At 50.4% G+C, this 13,733-nt stretch overlaps 1 protein-coding gene across 8 annotated transcripts in view; it reads right to left on the minus strand.

The window, feature by feature from the left end:
• Positions 1 to 13,733, minus strand: part of RUSC2 (RUN and SH3 domain containing 2) — a 62,280-nt gene that overhangs the window by 47,122 nt on the left and 1,425 nt on the right. For 3 of the 8 annotated variants that reach the window (XM_054186183.1, XM_054186187.1, XM_054186178.1), the window contains exon 1: positions 6,382 to 6,704. The gene's annotated coding sequence lies outside the window, so the exon portion shown is untranslated. Of the gene's footprint in view, positions 1 to 2,457; positions 3,458 to 3,859; positions 4,479 to 6,381; positions 6,705 to 13,733 lie in introns of those variants that run through there. The other 5 variants (XM_054186185.1, XM_054186180.1, XM_054186179.1 and 2 more) reach the window with 4 other exon arrangements.

Here is a 13,733-nt window from a genome sequence, read left to right on the forward strand (position 1 = left end):
ACGCCAGGTCAGCCCATGATTAAATAACCTTTTGGCTGTATGTGCTTATCGGTGTATGCTTAATTGGCACAAAGAGTCTAATCTGCAGCACCTAGCTGCTGTGCAGCCAGTTGTGCAAGGTCTACCTCCTCCAAAAGACATGTTCAACCAACGGGCACCCACGCTGTACACGGGCAGGCACAGAGAGACAGAAATGGGAAGTACGTGCCTGTGTACGACGTGCTACAGTTTTGCCCATGTTGGAGAAAGACCAACAACAAAGGAAACGCTATAGGGATAAAGGGGATCCGTGTGTGGGAGGAAATCCTTCCATGTTATTTAAAATAGAAAATAAAAGCTGGCGGAGGCAAAGCCCAGGCGCCAGTGAGGACGCAGGCCACGAAGGCACTGCAGGTCAGAGGAGATGCCTGACAAACATGCCAAGCTTAGACCACACTGGACAGGCTGAAAGAGGGCTTGGCCTCATGTGAAGCAGAGGAAAGAGATGGGGCACACTGCTGTACAAGGTTGCCTGTGGAGACATCTCAGCACTTCAGGAACTGCTGGAAACTGCTGTGGGGCTCTGGCACCACACAGGAGATGGTGCCAGAGCAAAGTCCAGCAAAGTGGTGCTTAAAGATGACAAACAAGATCATATGTTCCCCATAGACCTCAGACACATTCCAGCCAGGGGAACAAGAACACGCCAGGGTGGAAAGAGCCCTGAAAGAACCCTCAGGAGCTCTGTAATGTATGACGATACACAGAGCCTTGGCTCAGGCCTAATAATAAGCAGGAACGATGATGACTCAGAGATCTCCTTTGTTGGCTGGACAGGGGAGAGGAGCAGGAAGGAGCAGAGGAACGGAAGAGCAGGAAGCCCCTGATAAAGGACCGATTGCCCAGAGTATGTTCCTGGACAAACAGAAACATGCTTTTCATCTCCGTGACGTATTTCCATCTCCAGACAATTCTGAAGTCCATGCTTTCAACACACACCTAAGAAAGCACTCCATCCTGTGCACAAACCCAGCGTGTCCCTCTCAACACACAGCAAGGAAAAGAAAAGAGCAGCTAAATGGTGAGATGGGGAGGAGGGTAGCAAGGGCTGAGCATGCGAGATACAACAGTTCAAGCCAGAAGACGAGCGGCTGCTCTGCTCTCACTCATTCTCAGTGCGACGCCCAGAGAAAACCCTTGGTCACAATGTTCTTACGGGACCTGCTCTCCATCCCTGGGAACATCTGCCAGAATTAGTAATCCCATATCAGAGGAGGTGAAGCATGGGCTGCCAAACAGTGCTTGTGACCTTTTTAGCAATTTTTGCACACCTGCTGCTTTCACAGCAACTTTCTGTATCAGCTTAAAATAAATCCATCCCTTCTGAAAGTGAAGTACTCAAAGATTGAGTACTTCTCAATCTTTGAATTGAGCACCTGTCCCTTCCTCTACAAAGCTACAAACTAGCACAGATGTACTGGGGGATTAATGCTATAGTCCTGAACCCCAGTATCTGAAAGAGAAGCGTGGTCTCCCCTGTCCACGACACTGCTCCTTTCAAGAGCAAATAGATAAGCCCAAGCACTTCCCACGGGTTTGCAGCCAGGAGACATCTCAGCTCTTTTCCTCTTCTGTATGAGGGGCTCCATGTATTAATCCATGTAACAACAATGGGTGCTCCACTCCCACAGGGGTAACTTCTCCTACGTCCCATATTAGACATGGCAAGAGTGAAGCCACATCATATACCTGCAAGAGAGAGCATTTCTGTCTTCAGATGGGGCTTCTTTCAGCGTGAGCCCTCCAAGAAGCATTTCTGTTGGTTCTAGGCTCCACACACTGAAGGCAAGAACTCAGTGGGGTCTGTTGCTTTCCAGTGGGTCTCCTGTTTTCCAGTACACAACAGTGGCTGATGCTGCATCAGCATGGGAGCACCTGAATTACAGACCTAGCACAGGACTTGCCCAACAACAGGCAAAACCCAGCCGGAGGGAAATAAAACGTGGCTTCCAGCTCCTCAGGGGGATGGTGCATCCAGAGCTGGCTACACAGCCCAAGGAGCATGGCTCCCCAGCAATCCCTGCCGTGTGGTCCAGTTTTCAGTTATAGGCACCAACCACACCATGAAAAGGGCAGAATTTTGGAATTACTTTTGTGTTTAAAAGGATAGCAAGAATGTCCAGACCCATAGCTGTTTATTCAACATGTAGATTTAATACACCTTCTGCAATTAAACCAATCTGGCTACCAGTCCTCAGGATAAACCTAACATAGGGCCAGAATCCCTACATATGCATTGCTATAGTCCAAAACCTTTTAGCGAAGCAGCTAGATCTGGCTACTTGCAGCCGGCTAGATTAAAGCTCAGGTTAACCCCTCCCAGCATTCCTATACCTCTCATTAGACTTAGCGATAATATTCAGAACACACAGGGAAAGCTCGGTTAGCAAATAATGTAATTAGAAGTGAAAGTCTCACATCCTCTTGGTGACCAGCACATCTTCTGAATCTGAGGATCAGTGTCCTCCGTGGTCAGCAGGACAGCAAGAAGAGGCAAACATGGGGATCCCTGCTGGACCCCCTCCTGCTGCCCCCTCCCAAGGGTCTAAGGCTGCTATCTATGGAAGATTCCCAACACTTTGGCTGATACGACGCCAGCATTTGGGCAGGGCTCGGTGTTATTTTTAACACTTGCTCACATAACTCTTTGGATGAATCCTGGGAAGAGCTTGCCACCAAAATAGTATACTGTGGGCACTATTTATACACCCACTGGCAGCACAGCAGGATATGGTAAGCAGGGGAAGCTAGAGGACCCCCTTCCCTCCTCACAGCTTAGCAACTAGGGATACAGAGGGGGGGTGTCTAAAATATGGTTTGTTGTTTGGGCTAGTCCTCAGTAGTAAACTATAACCTGCAGAAAGGCCTGATACCCTTGTCTGTCTTGCTTAGGAGACTCTCGTCCACATGGGAGGGAAGCCCAGGTACAGCAAGCTTGGGGAAGATGGATGGCTGTGTGCACAGGGGCAGGCACACCCCAGCTGCTGTGGACTAAAAAAGGAACAGCTGTGCCTAAACACCAGCTGGGTCAGAAGAATATGCTGCTACCCTCCTATTTTATCTATTCTTGGCTACTGCAGGGAAATCCAGCAGGGGCAGGGTTTCTTGGACATCACCTCTTTTCACTGTGCAGCCCCAGTAAAGATGTGCAGCGGTGGGGGAAGGTGGAGCATTAAATGCCAGTGGAAAGGAGGCACCAGGCTCATAAGACTGACTCTCCTTCACCCCTAAGAACAACAGCAGCCTCAGGCCTTTCCATATCAAAACACCTTGCCCTAAAGGTCTGAAGGGGGGATAAAAAAATAGATACCCTTTTAAGACTACCCAGGGAAAGGAGGCTCTTCCCCTCCCTAATTTTCTGGGGTAAAAATAATTTCTCTCAAGCCATTTCCATAAATGTTAAACTTCCTTGATTTTTGTCTTCCGTGAGCTTCTTCTCCCTTTTCCTTTCTCCCAAGACACCTTCAGACTGCTCTCTCTACAGCCATGTCACCCGGAGAAGCAGGTGACATGACCTGCAGAACATGCACAAGATCAGAGGAGAGAGACAGGCTTGGGAGCGCCAGCACAGCACCCTGGAGCAGAAAGGGAGCCAGAGTTTGATTTTCCAGTACGGAGGTAAAAAGAAAATGGATATACGCATTTTCTTTCCATATAATAGAGGCTACAGCCTGAGCCAGCGTAGCGACTGTTCATCAGAGCTACAGAACAATGCAAAATAAAACCATGTACGTGCTACTAATTGCAGCATGCTCTCCAGGCAGGGGCAGGACTGGCGGCATCACTTTTAGCAGAACAAACGGAAGGGATCAGCTCCTACCTTGCCAGATACAATCTCCCCAGACGGTGGTCTCGGCTCACTGCAGCTGGGAGCCGGCTGCGGCAGCAAGGGCATGAGAGCAACGGGGAGAACACAGCACGCAGAGCCAGCGATAATCCAAAGCAAAACCAGCTTGTCCCCGTGCCGGCCCAGGGATCAGCGAGCCATGCCGCAGGGAGGCTCCGCGGGCAGCTCTGCCGCTGCTGCGGGATGGCGGGCGGCAGGCGACATGACGAGGCGCTTCTCCCAGATGGGAGCTGGCTCAGGGATTCCTCCAGCTGCCCGCCACCCGCTGCTCCTCGGGCACAGCCGTGCCAGGCTGCTGGTCTCGCCTGCAGCGCATGTGGGCAGGAGAGAAAAGCAAGGTTCTGCGGGCTGCTGGCGGCGCCAGGGCCGGGCTGCTCGCTAAAGCCCCAGTGTAAATACAGATGCACTCACTCGGGAGAGGGCTATGGCAGAAATGCAGCTCGTGTTACAGAGAGACCCATTTACAGCAAGCTCGGGAAGAAGGGAGGGTGATGGGGCTCTGCGGGCGGCTGCCTGCCAAGGGGAAGCCATGGGGTGAAGGGACCCCTCGCGAGGGGAGACACCCCCACCCCCAGCTCCACACTCCCCTACGTCTCTGTACACAGCACCTGCTAGCCGTAATGCAAACCTATGTGATTTCTCCATCCCATGACCCACCTGGGACAGCCCCAGCCCCGCACCTTCTCTGACGCACGGTGCTGCAGCAGCCCATCACGCCTTTGCTGGTCAGACTACAGCTCCATCCGTGTCTGCCACCAGCTCATGGTCCACAAGCCCATTCCCATTTTCTCCCCATGCTCAGGGACTCTGGTCGCATCTTTGGGACTTACCCTCTCTCTCCAGTTCTCCGCTGGTGCTCTTTTTTCCTTTCCACTTCAGAACAACTTACAAGCTGTATTGCGACTGGGTTTACACCAAATACAGAAGATGGAAGACAGGGACTGGTCAAAGAAGCAATGTGTCAAAGGGTTTGAGGGCTATGCCTCTGTTGTGCCCACAGCTGGAACCAGCAGTAGAGCGGGTTTGCAGGTCCCAGCCACTGCCCATTAAACCAGCACTGACAGACCTCAGCAAGAGATTGAGAAGGAGCTGTTTCAGGATGCTTACCACAGCTGGCACAGCCTATTTTCAGTAAGTCTGGTGCCAGACAGGCATAAAGGTTATGCCAGGGACCTCTGGGTGCAGCCAGTGACAAAGAACAGGGGGTTCATGTAGTCACGTAGCAACCTGTTCCATGGAGGTGGGGGGGCCTCCTTTGAAAAAATATTGCCTAGCCTCAAAAGAGAAAAATTGAAAACAATTGTTTTAGGCCAATTGCATCGGGTAGTGCTGTTAAAAACCTAGCTTCAAGGAGGGCACAAGGACCCCAAAGTAATAGGTATATGTCCTGGTGATACCTACCAGAGGAGTGAAGCCAGCTGGGCATTAAGCCAGCCTGAAATCATAGAATCATAGAATGTGTTGGGTTGGAAGGGACCCTTAAAGGTCACCTAGTCCAACCCCCCTGCAGTAAGCGGGAAAATCTTTAACTAGATCAAATTGCTCAGAGCCTCATCCAGCCTGGCCTTGAATGTCTCCAGGGATGGGGCCTCCACCACCTCTCTGGGCAACCTGTGCCAGTGTCTCACCACCCTCATTGTAAAGAACTTCTTGCTAATGTCTAATCTAAACCCACCCTGCTCTAGTTTAAACCATTGCCCCTCGTCCTGTCGCTACATACCCAATGCTCCCTGTTGATGAGAGGAGCCAGGTTGTATTATCTACTGTCTCCTACCCCTTCACACAACTGGGAAAGAAAAAGTTATTCCTGCATAGTGACAAGGTGGGAACAGATCTCTCCTGGCATGAAGCCACTACACTGACAGTGTGGTCCACTGCTAAGCAAGACAACAGTGAAGCCACGTCTTCAACCACGCTGCTTCTGCAGCCAAACCAGTCTCAGCCAGGGAATGGCTAACCACCAGATGATCCCAAAGGGTTTAAAAAACCATTCACACAAGCCCAGGCTCTAGTGAGGCAGTCGAGAGTGTTTAGATCAAGGCTGCAATAAGGCTCACCGCATCAGCAGTGACAGCAATCCTGCCAAGGCACAAGTGACAGCCCTGCGGCATCCACAGCCTGCCGGGAGCACTGGCATCTACCTTGCCTGGGGAGCCCTGCCTACAAGCTCTCCCCTGTGCTTTCTGGCCACACCTAGAGAGATGGAGGCAAGCGATACCCACAGAGAACAGGGTCTTCTGTACATCCTGGCCTCGTCTCACTTTGGGAGCTGCTCTTCCCTACACACACTGCTCCGCCTCAGCCTGACCCACTGCCCACGTTCATCATTCGCTGCAGGGATCCAGCCGTTACAGGACAGGACAGACACGGTCAGCACCACTTCTCAGAAGTTTACTTTTCCAGCTCAGCTGCATAAAACCTCAAGCGGACCACCTCCCTGTTCCGTGCCTCAGTTTCCCCCACCCCCTCCCTGAAATAAGAATCAGAACACTTACCAAGCTGCTGCAGATGTCGTAAAGCTAACTTCATTACAGGATGCTGGCAGGCTGTAAACACTAACGAGCATCCTGCGACACTCTTTTTCCACCCATGGAGCAGAGACTCCTTGTGGCTTTCCCCAGCATATGAAGCTTCCTCCACCCTCAGCACGGCAGGTACACTGCAAAGACAGGGATTCCCATTATACCCCAAAACAGCAGCTTCGGTCCCTCGATCAGCTGCGTCCAGGCCATCTGCCAGGCAGGAACGCAATGCACCAGCCCAAGCCTCGGCCGAGCTGTCAAGGCAGCGGAAGGGCTGGGGCTGCAGGGCTCTGGAATTCCAGCAACGCACAAACACCCCTTGTCAGCCTGCAACCAGGAATGACTCCTCCCTGCCCTGGACCAGGCTGAATCACTGGAAATACCAAAACAACGATGAGGTCACGTTCCCCGCGCAAAGAACCGGAGCCAGATATAGCCGTATGGAGAAGCGTGCTAAAAAAGGGACAGGCTGTACAGGCGGGAGGCTCTGGCAGACAGGCACCTCGGGCATTTGTCTCGTTTAAAAACAGCCTGAGGCTGCCAGGAGACTTTTTTCCCCCTTTATTTTCCTTTCTTTTTTTTTTTTTTTTTTTCCCTTCTCTGCAGGGAACTGGGCAGCACAACGGGGGCTTTAAACTCTTCATCCATCCCACTGAAAGAGGCACAAACCTTAGAGCTTGTGAGTGTATAGATTTGGGTTGGAGGAACAAGGCAGAGGTAAAATTATGCCTGGATTCTGAGCACAGTGTTCCCAAAACCTCACTGCGATACCTTGCTCAGGTTTAAAAACAGTTAAGAATCCCCCTGCAGCAAGCTGAATGACAGACAAAAATCGTATGTCCATTACTGCCTGGTTGTTTTCACTACAGCCTCAGCCAGCTTCCACAAAAAACCCCAAACATTGGTTTGGTAAGTTTTCAGCGGGGTGAGAGGCAAATAACAGTGCTATTGCTCCTAAAATGAGCGTCTAAGGCACTCCATTATCAGCAAATAGTCTTCTCAAGGCAGTGCAGTTCCAGCCTTTCCCAGTTCTCAGTGAAGGGAGAATGGAGGCATTTTGTTTTCTTGGACTGTGAAGGAAATTGCAACACAGGACTTGGAAAGGACAGACGAATTCACAATAGAATTCGCAATAGCCTGCTCTTTCCCCTCTCTGTAGGACGAGGCATTTGGATGGATAACAAAAACACCCACAGTTATACAAAGAAGAGGCTCTAAAACTACAGATTTTATTCCATCAGGACATAAACCAGATCCCAATCAGAAGCCAAGGAGGTGCAAAAATAGCACCAGACAGCTAACACCTGGCATCTCACCTGTTCAGCTGGGCAACAGTCACTGAGCTGGCATACTCTGCAACAACCACAATGGTGTCTGGAACACTGAGTTGAGGGGTTATGCCTGCACCAGCCCTTTCTCCTCAACCGCTTTCAGATTTGCTAATAAAAGATATAAGAAAATCTGTGGTGGCCTGTGTGTAACTCCCACAGGACAGCCATTAGACCAGAAGTGCTCAAAACCAAATCAGTTCATTTTCACCCCACTGTTAACAGCGTGTTCTGGTAACAAGAACCACCATATTGGATCACAACAAGAATTATTCTGGTCTAGTGCCTTATCCTTGACATTTTGGCACTGGCATATACATATCAGAGTACAGACTGATCCCTCCTAAGGCCACACTCATCAGCAGTGAAGGAACTTCTAGCACTGGAGGCTGCACACCAACTACCATGTTTAACTGCCACTGAAATACATCTCTGCCACTGAGGTGTCTGGTTCCTTTAGGAATCTGTGTGTATTTTCAGCCTTCATGCCATCTCATAGCAACATGTTCTACAAATCAACTGCGTTGAAAAAGGACTTCCTTAACCTCCTGCCTAATAAATAATTTTTCTGGATGTGCTGTTTCTGTGCTGTGAGAAATAGCAAAGTTGAGTAAGGTTATTCCTTACTCAACTTCTCTCCAGTGTACACTATTTTATAGGCCTTTACTCTTTCCTGCTGTCATCTACTTTTCCTTATTTAATCTCTCTTCCTACAGAAGCTATCCCAGTCCCTTAATCATTCTCATTCCCCTTTCCTGTATCATGTGCAGGTCTGTGCCACTCCTTTTGAGAGAGGATGACCAGACTGTGTGTGGTACTCAACATGCAGGCACAACATGAGTATACAAGTATATTGACATAGAGACACAGCTAAGTATACAAGAAAATATATACCAGCAAATACAGGCTGGGCAGAGAATGGCTTGAGAGCAGCCTTGAGGAGAAAGACTTGGGGGTGTTGGTGGATGGGAAGCTCAGCATGACCCAGCAATGTGCACTCACAGCCCAGAAACCCAACTGCATCCTGGGCTGCATCAAAAGCAGCGCGGCCAGCAGGGTGAGGGAGGTGATTCTGCCCCTCTGCTCCGCGCTGGTGAGACCCCATCTACAGTACTGTATCCAGCTCTGGAGCCCTCAGCACAAGAAGGACGTGGACCTGTTGGAACAGGTCCAGTGGAGGGCCATGAAGATGATCAAAGGGCTGGAGCACCTCTGCTATGAGGACAGGCTGAGAGAGTTGGTGTTGTTCAGCCTGGAGAAGAGAAGGCTCCGGGGAGACCTTACAGCCCCTTCCAGTACCTAAAGGGGGTCTACAGGAGAGAGGGGGAGGGACTCTATATCAGGGAGTATAGCAATAGTACGAGGGGTTGTGGTTTTAACCTGAAAGAGGGGAAATTTAGATTAGATATTAGGAAGAAATTCTTTACTGTGAGGGTGGTGAGGCGCTGGAACAGGTTGCCCAGGGAAGCTGTGGATGCCCCATCCCTGGAGGTGTTCAAGGCGAGGCTGGATGGGGCTTGGAGCAGCCTGGTCTAGTGGGAGGTGTCCCTGCCCATGGCAGGGGGTTGGAACTAGATGAGCTTTAAGGTCCCTCCCAACCCAAAACATTCTGTGATTCTATGATTTTTTGCCTTATTCTTTATTTCCAGGATGAGGTCTGCCTTTTTGGGTACAGCTGAACATTGATCTGATTCGCTCAGATAACAATCCACAGTGACTCCAAAGGGCTTCTTGTGGGCAGTGAGAAACTGTTCACAAATCACCATTACATGCATAAAGATGTGGCATTTATCAGCATGGAATCCAACTTGCTGTTTTATCATGCTAATAGTTTTGCAAGATACTGCTGTAATTCTTCAGGCAGTTTTCAAACTGACTACCCTGACCGACTTAGAATCATCAGAAAATTTTAGTCTTCACTCCGTCTTCCAAACCACAGATAGCTAGATGTGTTGCACAGCACGTGTTCCACAGAGATCCCCGCCGGACCCAGGCACCACAGGCAACAGAGCTTTGATGCACTGCAAAGCCTGGTGTTTGACACGGAGCGCCCTCAGCACAGCGACCAGGAATGCTCCATCTCAGCAGGATATCCCACCACGGCCTGATGCAAGGAGCTGCAGAGCTCTAGTGCTCATGGTCTGCACCTGAACTTGTGCTGACACAGGGCCATGCACAGCTAGACACCTGCACCACATACTCCACAGGCTTTGCCAGGCAGAGTCTCAATGCTGTGTATAAGGTAGCACTACCATTACAGAGGTAGGATGGCCACACTCCACATCCCATTGCTGGGATGAGATTAGCAACACACCAAATCTGCGCTCACACACCACCATCTCAACCATTGTCTTGCCCTGGCACTTGAAGATCCTGGTGCAGTTTGAACCAGCCATTGTGAAATCAGCCAACAAGCAGTTCTTCTGGTGAAGGACATGAACAAGTTGCTCAAGAGACACCACCACCGCAGTGCATAGTTTTCTGGAAAGCAATTGAACTAGCAGCGAGACTGAAAGCATCCTAAGGCAGTGTCCTCCAACAGCAGCCTTTAGAGGTTGTGCCAGACAGATGCTGGTGTCAGCAGAACATTTGTGACTGCAGACCAAGAGCTGTCCATGGGGAGACTGTTGAGACAGGAGCAGTCCTGAGGGGGACACTGTGACCGGTCACCCTGGCAATGTGGTTAGCACAACTCACGCCATTTTATAGGGCAAGCAGCCATTCCCCATGGACAAGTGGGTCATGTATTCCTTCCCTTTCCCTCATTATCAGGCCCTGAAGGTCCTGTGCACCAAGTGCACAAACCAAACAGGCTTCTTCTTCCCGTCTGGCCTCAAGGTTCCTGGGCACCAGGAACCTGTTAATAAAATAAAGCTTTAATTGTAACTATGATTTAGTACCATCATCATTCTGCCAAGGTTTCCTAAGAGAAGCCATCAGTGCCAGTGGCGGACACACATTCCCATCCACAGCTCCACTGAGGACTCAGTCGGAAGTCCAGAGTCCGGGGCAAGGCTTACGGGCTACAAAGATGCTCAGCAAATACCCACCCCAGGCACAACAGATGTGAATTGTGGAAACCAGTATTCCCAGTCCAGGCAAGCACACAAAGGAATGGCAAGAGGAGAGGGAGCAACTGTGGGCTTCAGATGAGCAGCAGATATCACAAGCAAAACCTCGTCGAGGCTTCACATTCCAGAATCAGAGGAACAGAGACCTACAGCCAACAAACCTCAGAAAACTCCCTGCTGTGTGTCCAGGGCTTTGGTGAAGGACTGGGAATTAAGTGTTCAGCGGAAGGCAGATTGCATAAGGCCAAGCAGAACTGGGGTAAGAAGCCTCCCTGAACATCTGGGAGGGATACAGCGAGCAGAAAAACTCCTCCCAGCCAAGTTTACCCTGAAGCATTCTAAGTCGAGCTGGCAAACCAGCACGATCCGATGCCTGGCCCAGCTTCAGCAGAGCTTACCACAGGAAAGAGCATCAGGCAGCTACAACTACACACAGTATCTTCATTTCATTTATTCCCAGAGCTCAGAGGTACCCTTGCCACACAGCAGCTTGATGGCGTGGGCAAGGGTAAAGGAGGGCACTTCATCTGTCCCTCGTCTGTTTCACATGAAATGGTGCCTGCAATCCCCACAGAAAGACAGAAAGGAGGTTTCCATGAACCATAACCCCTATGTAATATCCTGGTCTGGGATATTGCATTCTGCAGCTCACATAAAAAGAGAACAGATGTACTCCTGCACTGCCCAGTCAACAGCTCCACCAACCCATCCACACGGCAACACAACCAAGCCACTGAGTAGAGAAAACTCAGGATACCAGGCATCCTGCACAGGAAAAAGTGTCAGACAGCGTCTGCTGCCACAGCAAAAACTGAACCAGAAGCAGAACTGCAGGCAGAACACTGGGCAACCATAAAAGTGGCTTGCATCTTTTGAATATTCTCTGTTCTCTTATCCACAGCCTGAAGGTTTTTGAGGGACGATTGCCAGGAGGTAAGGAAGACTCTGAAGCAGCTGCTCTAGGTGGTGCTGTCTAAGCCCAAAGGACGCAAATCCACTGCTGCCAGAGAAGGGTCACCAGACTGGAACCTGGCCCTGCAGCTTCTATGAAGCACATGAACTACCAGACTGTCAGACTACAATTTTTCAACATGAGAGTACAAATTAGTTTTCTAAATACAGACCTACACTTTACATGGAATGAATGGCCTGGATGCCTGCAGGGCTGATGGAGGGTAGCACTCCGCTCCAGACGACACAAAAGACTTCAGTTTAAAATTCAGGGCAGCTGCTGACGCCCTGAGTCACCTTGGTCTGCATCCTTCATGCCCCAGCTCCCTGCTGAATGAGACGACACTGATCCTCCCCGCCTCTCAGGGGAGGGAGAATGCAATAAAGCTTAAGAGATCCCAAGATTTCTGCCATAAATCCCAAAGTTAAGGGAGGCAAGCGGGGCTGCCCATTATGTACAAAAGTCAGGCTTCTTTTATTAAGTGCCTAATACGGATGTGGAAGCAGGATGCAGTCAGTAACAAAAACATTGGCCTTCCCTTGAGACACAGCCGCTTGGATCAGACAGCCCTTTGTTTGCAGGGTGATGCATGGGGCTGGAGATGGCACCTATAGGTCTGCCCCACCTCTGCATTCGGGTCTGGGAATAAACCGCTCTGGCAGTGCGAAGAAGCAGCTCGGCAGCGCAGCCCCCGCCGGGGCACAGGCAGCTCCCTGAAAACAGGCACGACGCTCACAGGGAACCTATGAAAAGTCAGTGGTTGGATCGTTATGTTTTCCTAATTCAGAGGAAGCTTGGCCCAGCTCCGATTTCCCGCAACATCTCTCAGTGTCGGGAGGGGTTGGGGGCGGGGGGGGGGGGGGTTGGAAAAGGCCAGATCCATTTATAGCTGGAAAGTCTGGCAGAGGGCTCGGCGTTGTGCGGAAAGGCAGGGAGCTGACAGCTCAGAACAGCCAGCTCCACCCGGCAGGAGAGGCAGGCTGGGCAAAGAGAGACAGGGAGGGGGTAGGAAAACCACTTCCCTTCAAGCTGGGAGCGACGGGAGGGAGGTTGCTCCTCCAACAGTGCCAGGCTGAGAAAAACACTCTCTACTTCTGCGTGAATTATAAGAAGTAGGGCAGCAGAAGACTCGTCTTGGAAAAAGTGAAGAGCAGCTGAGCTGCAGCCACGGCCAGAAGCACTGGCAGGTCAAGCCCAGGCTGCAGGGCTCTGTGCTCTCCTTCTGAGCCCTGCATCATGTCCACCCTTGCAGCAACCCAGTCCCCGATCATCGGGACAGGGCTAGAGGTGGGTCCTGGACAGGGAGCTGAGGCTGGGAACTTGGCTTTGCTAGAAGGAATGTCAGCTCTCTCACTACAGCGTATTTACACTGGCCGACGCATAAGTAGATGCAGTAAAAAGTCCTTTCCAGCCCTCATGGAAAAAGCTTGCCCCTGAGGACAAGACTGTAGTTTAAAGCATTAACATGCACAGACTTGTGCTATGATGACTTCAGCTCCTCCCCACGTTATCGGGCACAAGATAGTGAGAGACGACAGGTATTTATTTAGCTAACGCAATTTAGCTAACAATTGTGCATATAGAATCAATCACAGAATCGTCTAGGTTGGAAGGGACCCTTAAGATCCTCGAGTCCAACCATCAACCTAACACTTTACAGTAAAGATAGGAAAAATAACCACAAAAGCTGCATTAGGGATCACAGAGATGATGACGCCGCAACAAAAGCCTGTGCAGTCCAGACAAGGCAGTGAAATACCAGTGCTATTGTACAGGCACTGACGACAGTAGAATCATACAAAAAAAATTCTGGTCACCCGCATTTAAAAATGATAAACTCAAATGAACAGGTGCAGAAAGGGCCTGGGGGAAACAGAAAACCTATCAAACAAGAAGAAATTTAAGAGCCTGGTTTGTTTAGCCTAGCCAAATGCAGGCAGAGAGCGGATAGGATTGCTCTCTAAATATATCACT

This window comes from Rissa tridactyla, chromosome Z, assembly GCF_028500815.1.
Source record: "Rissa tridactyla isolate bRisTri1 chromosome Z, bRisTri1.patW.cur.20221130, whole genome shotgun sequence".
Lineage (NCBI taxonomy): Eukaryota > Metazoa > Chordata > Aves > Charadriiformes > Laridae > Rissa > Rissa tridactyla.